This window comes from Haemaphysalis longicornis, unplaced genomic scaffold, assembly GCF_048455015.1.
Source record: "Haemaphysalis longicornis isolate Haplotype H1 unplaced genomic scaffold, Haemaphysalis longicornis Haplotype H1 scaffold_139, whole genome shotgun sequence".
NCBI lineage: Eukaryota > Metazoa > Arthropoda > Arachnida > Ixodida > Ixodidae > Haemaphysalis > Haemaphysalis longicornis.
In genome coordinates, this window is record NW_027526244.1 from 210,966 (window position 1) to 218,993 (window position 8,028).

General features: G+C 50.8%; 1 pseudogene; it reads left to right on the top strand.

The window, feature by feature from the left end:
* The first annotated feature begins 250 nt into the window (after positions 1 to 250).
* LOC144164770 (G-protein coupled receptor moody-like) lies at positions 251 to 1,454 on the top strand (annotated as a pseudogene).
* Positions 1,455 to 8,028: the final 6,574 nt, after the last annotated feature.

Here is an 8,028-nt window from a genome sequence, read left to right on the forward strand (position 1 = left end):
TCCAGTGTAGGCTGGAAACTATTTCAGGCTGGAAAAGTTTCGTAACACAGCCGGGTCTGGAAATAATTTCCATCTGGGACTTGTGAAGACCGGTAGTAGGCCTTCCGTTATCGTCGCTTACCGCGCCATCCGGAGTGACAACAGCCCGGGGTATCTCGGGGAGTGGCTCGTCAGCGCGGGGAGGCGGCATGCGATCCGGTAGACGTTTCCACAAAGCATCATTTGAACTCTGCTCAGTCGCTGACAGGAACTAGCGAACGAACCAGAGCAGTTGGAAAATGAACGCCACCATGACGACCATTTCACGTTCTTTCTCCAACAACGTGACGACCCTGTTGACTTCTGGGGCCAGCGAAGTTGTTCAGACGACCACCGAAGTTCAGACTACAGTAGAAATCGAGCTCGGCACAGGGAGCACGAATGACAACACCTTCGCGGTGCTACGCTTAGTAGACTACCCGCGGCCGGTGTTGACCGGCGGCTTCGTTGCCCTCGTCATCATGGCCTTCTTCGGCGTTATCTCGAACGCCGTGTCCATCGCCGCGCTGCTCCGGTCCTCGAAACTGCTGAAGAACGCCACTACAGCGCTCGTGATCAACCTGTGCTTCACCGACCTGGTATTTTCCGCAGTGAACATCCCGCTTGCCGCGAGCATGTTCTGGCACGCCCGCTGGGTGTACAGCGACGGCCTGTGCGTCGCACACGGCGTGAGCCGCTTCTTTAACACGGGCGCCTCCCTCTTCACCGTCATGGCCATCAGCATCAACCGCTACGTGGCGATCGTGAAGCCGGGCCTCTACGCTCGGGCCTTCACCGAGGGCAACAACCTGCTGGTGGTGACAGGGACGTGGCTGGCGAGTCTGTCGCTGATCTTCTTGCCTACGGCGGGCGTGTGGGGCCAGTTTGGCTGGAACGGCGAAGTCGGCACTTGCACCGTGGTGCCCAAGAACGGGCGCAGCAGCAAGGTGTTCATACTCACTGTGTCGTACTTCCTGCCGGCCACGTCGTTCGTGATCTGCTACAGCCGCATCTACTGGATCGTGCGCGAGACGCAGCGCAACCTGCGCCAGTACTGCTCCAACCCCAAGTCTGCCGCCTTCGTGGCGCGCCTGTTTGCCCAGCGCCAAGACGGGGGCGCGGTGTCCGAGGAGAAGGTGCAGCGCCAGCAGAGGCGCATCACCGAGGACTGGCGCCTGCTGAAGACGGTGTTCGTCCTCTTCGCCGGATTCATGCTCTACCTGCCGGTGTCCGTGCTCAAGGCCTTCCGCCTTCTGGACGACTACCCGGGCATCCAGGTGTTCGCGTACCTCGCCTACTACTTCTCAGTATGCGTGACGCCAGTCATCTACATCTGCATGAGCAGGGAGTACCGGCAGGCCTACAAGGAGCTCTGGCCCTGCGGCAAGAGCGGCAAACTGTCCGAGAGCACGTGAAGCCAAGAGACACCCGTGTGATTATTGTCCTTTTTTTCGGTGTTGCTCGGCATTATCGCTGCCACTTTCCGGCGACCACAGGGCGTGTGAGACATGCAGAACATGTCCGTTTCTATTAATCTCACTCTCGCTATTGCTTATCCCGCACACTTGTAATTGAAGCTACTCCTAAAGTAGCAAGAAAACATCAGAAGAAGGTTATTTTTTTGTTTGGTCTTAATGTTAGAGCGATGTTCTTAAAGCACTTTTTTATGTTTAAAGGGACGGACAACCGATTTTTGTCGCGTATGTGTTCGCTAGCTGATATGAAAGCCAGCGTTTTATATAGCCCGGTAACCACAAGCAATATATGAACAAATTGGCGGAAATCATTTTACCTTGGCAGCAAACTTTCTGAAATTGGAAGGGTTTCGGTTCGTGCTGTCGAAAACTCACGCTACACTATGGGTCCCGGTCACGTGACCTGAAAACCTTGCAGCTACTGTAACTGCTGAAACGTTTATTTGCTTATAGAAAACCTTTGAACACATGTATCTGTAGAAGTTTCAATTGTATATGTATTTTTAAACATTATTTTGAAAAATTTTAAGACACGCTGCCCGCCGTCGCTGAGTTGCTCTCAGTGTGGCTAACTGAGCTTCCATGCCCGGAATCAACGGCAGCGTTCAGTAAACCGACCCCGTGGGGAAGCTTTGACGATTCTACCTGAGTCAGGGGCGTTTGTTCTGCCAAAATTTTTTATTTCAGTTTCCCAGTACGCCTACGGCAGCTTTTTTTAAAAAAAAGGTCGCGCCCGTGGAGAATCGAAATTCCGACTTCCACAGCGTGAAGCCAGATTCTACCCATCGTCTATCCCAACAGATGGCGAATTCGTGCATAGTAGACTGTTGAAATAAAAAAACACATATACGAAAAAGAACGCCTGCGATTCACACTTTTTTAGCTGGGGACAAGTTTTTAAATATCGTTTTTCATTTCTGACACAGTCAAAAGGGTGTTGCCACGTTACTGCATGTCATGGTTGCCAGCATTATTTTTGGGAGGACACATACGCTCGTAGATCTAAAAGTTTTGATTTGAGAAGTTCTAGGGCGTTATCAGAAAAACAGTTTCTCGTTAAGGTGCTTTAAGATGATGCGCTTTCATTTGGGATAGAGTATCTATACTCGACAGAAATCGGTTGTCGGTCTCTTTAACAAATGATAAAAAAATGCTGCATTAATGTTTTGGCAAGCGTTATTTAAACGTCTAGAAAACATTTCTACAATATGTTACTTATGTTTGTGTTACATTTCACAAACTTTGCCGCGAACAAAATAATAACGTTCAAAAAACATTGAAAAACAAAAGAAAATGCTACATGACATTTCGCCAAAGGTAATTCGAACAGTAATAAAGCATTTCTACCACATATCAATTCTGTTGGAATTAGGTTTACCTAACGTTGCAGAAACACGCTGAACCCTTGCAAAAAGGCGTCAACCGTGCGCGCCGCTGGCAACACTGCGCGCAGCGGCCATGGTGAAGAAAAGTTTGAGTCTTCTCTCGCCTGCTAGCTCTCCGTGAGGTAGTATGGCAAGTTCTGGTGATATAGCTTTCCTAATCACCGGGTGGGAGAACATTTATCTCCTTCCTCCGCTGAGGAAGGAAAAGCTCGTCGAGTTTTACTCGAGCAGCTCGGCAGCCGAAAGAAGCTTCGAGCGAAGTTTTAACTTCAGCGTCGAATCGTACGTGCTTCCGTCGACGGGGAAGACTGACAGCTCCCAGCGAAGGTAAGGCTTTTTTTCTTCGCCTTTGCGACTGTCTTCCAGCTGCTGCCGCATAACTGCATGTGAAAGATTGTTTAGCAGCATCGCGAGCTAGAATGGTGACCCGTCCTGCCACCTTTTTTTTTTTTCTCGTCGTGTTCACGGCGCGACAACTGAAGCATTCCTACGCGCGCCGCAGGAAAATTCGTAGACCGTGAGCATCCGATCGACTGAGGGAAACATTGCGAGAGTTACAGCGCTTCCGTGCAATCGGGGAGATAAACTCCGGGGCGTGTTTTTGCCGTGCAAACATATGTACGTGACTACACGAGCGGGAGAGTCACGCGGAACTAGAATAGCTGCTTTTCGCTTCTGGCTGATATGTGAAAAAAAACCCTAGTCGAGCCTTCCGTTTCGCATGCATCAGCCCTGATATGAGGCGAGGAAACGCGGTGTTGCAGCGTGAAAGCACGAGCACTAGATCCGCCATAACTGCGGCCTTTCATCTGTTCCGTCGGAACTTGGTTAGTGGCGGAGGATCATGCAGGTGAAGCAGGGAAATAAGAATTCAAAAGCAGAGGGGGGAGCAAGTGAAGAGGAGAAGGAGCAGGTGAACGTTTGAGCGAAAAAGAAAAGATAGAGATGGCAGTTTAGGTGGTGCGGCATTAAATGCCAACTGCACTCAAATTTCACCCTGCCTAAATGCCTTCGAAATGTGTAGTAGGTACCATGAGAACTACTGCAACGCGACCTGTAGCTCTGTGCAATGCGTGGTTATTCAGTTTCAGGCACTCATAATAACGCCCTTGCAGACGACAAAGCACCTGCCGGCGTGTCGCGCAAACAGCCATTTAGCGGAAGTGACATGCCAGGCATGCCAGCCGTTCAGGCCGATCGGCCTGCCTGGCCTGCCTCGCAGCGGGAGAATAGGCCTCCTGCGCTGTGTAGAGGGCGCTGCGCAAGTGTCCTCCGGGCAGTACTTCCGGGTAGTACAAACGGTACAAAGCTGCGTGGGTCCCATAGGATCCCGTGTTGACTGAAGCAAAATGAGCTCGACGCTCCCGATTATTTTGCGACGTAGTCATCAGCTCATCCCCGACGCGTCCGATCTATTTCAGCGATCAAGTTGGCATTAGGGGAAAAAGCTTTGCAGCGCTAAACACGTTTACAGCGCCGACGAAAGTGCCGGGACCGTGACGGCGTCTGCTACTCGCAGGTTCACCGATCGATGGTCGTACGAAGTGAAATTTTAAGTCAAATTTCTAGTTTAGGCTAATAGTCTAGGTGACAAAGACTTCTCAAAAACAGCCGATCAAAAAAGAAGAGTGACGCAATCGGCGATGATCACCCTTTAAAAAGCCAGCGAGTCCGGCGGACCGCAGGCTCGCCTGCTGCGGTGCGCCGCTCTTTTGCGTACCTGCACACTATGCGTGCACTTTCATTAAACAGTGCTCATTTGCGTCGCCGTTACGAATACTTGGTGCAGCGTTAGCTTGCCGTTTTGTTGCGTATCTCAGTGACAAAATGCCGCGACCGTGAGAAGCGTGAAGTCTGTTTTGCGATTCCGAAATTAGTGGCCGTAAAACAAAGTGGTCGGGCGAACTAAGAGGCCGCTCGCTTTCCTTGTTTGCTCTCAGTTTACTTAATTATGCTCTTGCAGCATACATTCCCAGTTCGCACTTCATAGCTTAGAATGAGGGTCAGCAACGGCCGAATTCCATGCAGCCGACACGGCGGAGGGCTGGACGGCAAATCGGAGGGAGGAGGAGGAGGAGGAGGAGGAGGAGGAGGAGGAGGAGGAGGAGGAGGAGGGGCTTTGAATGCAAAGAGAAAAAAAATTCAGCGACTTTCTAATAATATTTAACAATAATCTGGCGAGGTGTGAAGATGGGGGTGGGGGGGGGGGATTCAACTGGAGGACGCCAATTCTCTCTTCTTGTCTCGCTGTCTAACTCCATTTGAAGTAAAAACTGTCGTGTCGGCGTTCAGATTCGACGACCCCTGCTCTAGAAAACCAACACAGTCAGTGATGATCGTATGTAAATATTCGGGGCCCCGCGCCGTGTATGCGGCTGTCTTATGTTATGCGTGTTATGTGATGTTATAGAAGTACACATCTCTGCAGGCAGCGGGCGTGTGATTTGGTGCGTGCTTTGCGTCCTTTAATAGCGCTTAATGTGTTTATTTAAAAGGCGCTATTGCCCCACCTACTCGCTAGTATACATCTACCCTGCCGTTCGTAAATCGTGCGGCGTAAAACGTTACGCAAGAATCATTTAGTTTGCGAAAATACGAAACAAAATTTCCACTCTTTTCAAAGGCGGTGCCAGGCCAGCAGTGTCAGCTGAGTTGGCTGCGCAATTCTTGCGTTCATTTGCATGCTCCCGATGAAGCAACCTTTTGCAGTTACCTCACGATGTAAGATGAGCAGCGTTCCGTGTTTATGCTACTCGTGAACTTTCCTTTGTCGACCGCACGCAAGAAGGAAAAAACTAACTGTCGTCAAACAGTTAAACCACCTGACCTGGCGATACTGTCCCACGCCGCGACCACCGCGACAGCTCGCTCAAAAGAAAGCCGACAAATCGGCTTCTTTTAGCGGATATTATTTTGTTTAGCATCTGCAGCTACTTTAAGGGCTATTTCATACAGTATGCAGTCATTTAAACACGCCACAAAGCGCCACAACCAACTTTCACTCTGGCTTGTAATAGACCCTATGCAAAATGCGCCCCGCCATCTCACGTCGACTCCGGTAACTAGGTCCGCCATTTTGGTACGGTCGTTTGAAACCGAAACCAATTAGCAAAACATAGAAGGCGGGCATTGACCGCTCTTGGTGATGGACTACAATTCCGGAGCATTGCTTCGTGCCGCAGAGCACGCAATGCGGAAATACCGGTTCAAATGGAGAAAAGGTACGTGAAGTTCCACGCTTTTGAACGAACTTTGTGACGCGAACTGTGCCGGCGCGAGCAACCTTTCTGACACGCTGGGCTCGGTGCGCTTGGAGCGAATATTTGTCGTTGGTTCGCTAAGCGCGGGTTTCCGTAGTCGCTGTCCGTATGAAAAATACAGCTGCGTTGGAGTTCTGTTGTCCAGCCTTCGTATTCTAAATGAAGCCTGAGCGTGCGCCGCCTATTCACGCGACTGACAGCGGCGCTCGACCGGGAAAACAGTACCACACGTTGCCAAAATTAGGCTGTTTCTTTACTCGTCCCTGTGGCTCTGCGCCCGCTTCATTTCATTGTTAAATGGCACCGCTTAGCCCCTACACGAGCCTTTATCTTACCTAGGGCTGTAAACAAACTTTTCTTGCCGCACTACGCCGTCACGGCGCGGTTGAAAATTTCCTCTGTGGCGGGCGCGCACGGTATGGGAGTGTGTTGTTGGTTTCTTTACGTTGCATTTAGCCGCGTGTCGTTGCAGAAAAGGCGAACACTGTTTTATGATTATCTAACGGTGGAAAATTCGAGCTTTTGCACTTGATTTCCGATTTGCCGGGCTGAAAGGTTTGTTGTTACATCAAGTTAACTTGGTGCCCATTGTCATTCCAGCAACGATGTATTTACTGTCGAATATTTTGCGACTAAAATACACACTCACTCCTCCAGTTTGTCACATGCTGCATGCATGCCTCCGACGTAATGATAGTGGCCATTGATGTAGGTAGCTGGGACAATTTTCAAGTTTTATTCAAAAAGAAAAAAGAAAACGGCCAGAGTTGCATCAGGCCGCCGCGCATCAGCTTGAGTGTTTTGCGTTTTTTGTATCCACAGTGAAAATCCCAGTAAATTAAACTACTTCGCTGATTTATAGCGCGTGCAGTATAGCAAACTGTGGATATAAATGGAACAAAAAGAAGCATTCACGCACCCCTGCATATCGCGGTCTAGTAAACACGACGTTGCCCAGCCTCTGCGTGCTCGCGAGATGACCACGGCGGAATGTGGCATGAATGCTTGCTGGTAGCTCACAGGTGACCCTTCAGGTGCCATGCCAGTCCTTGTTTCTGTCACTGGGGGGGGGGGGGGGGGGGGGGGAGGAGTAGTGGGAGGCCAGCACAACTGGGGCAAAAAACTCATTCCCAAGGCTACCAAGTTTTCTCCCCAGCGCCTGCACGGCACTTTGTTGCTGCTCGCATTGCTCCTGCACTCGACGTGCATCGAACAGACGCATTGGCAAGGGAAGGGAGGGGCCATTTTATCGCGGGCTTCTCCAGTCAATGTTTTGGACACTCGCTGGCTTGATGCCCTGCTGTCTCGGACGTCCCCATTGTTGTGGCAGCTCAGTGCACGCAAGCTCCGGTGGCGCCTTTTAAAACCTTCGGCTTGCAAGAGGGCGAGTAGGTGCACAGCAGCCAGGATGTGACTCCATGCTCCGCTGCAACCCGCCGGACACTCGCACGATGCCTCCCCAATCGCCCCACTGTCCGTCTCAAAGGTGAGGCACACAACATAGGGCCGGCCACTTCTGTTCTGGGAGCGAAAGCAGCTGCTGAGCACATGGATGAGGCCCAACCTGCAAGAACAGAGAGAGTATGAGTAAATAACACTCAGGGAAGAACAGGACTAGTCCGCTACAGTCAGGGCCGTACCCAGAAATTTTTTTCGGGGGGGGGTTATGAATTTTGGGAAAGGGGTAGTTTTGCTGAGAGCAACAGTAAGTATTGTTTACGTGCTGCCTGGAAAAGATTTCGGGAGGGGTTCGCACCCCCAAACCCCCCCTCTGGGTACGGCCCTGGCTACAGTTTATGGTAAAGGGACAGAGCAGAAAGAAGTGGCCGCAAGGAACAGACTCAAAATGACCAGATTTTGTGTCTTGCTTAACACTGTTGCAAGGGCAAT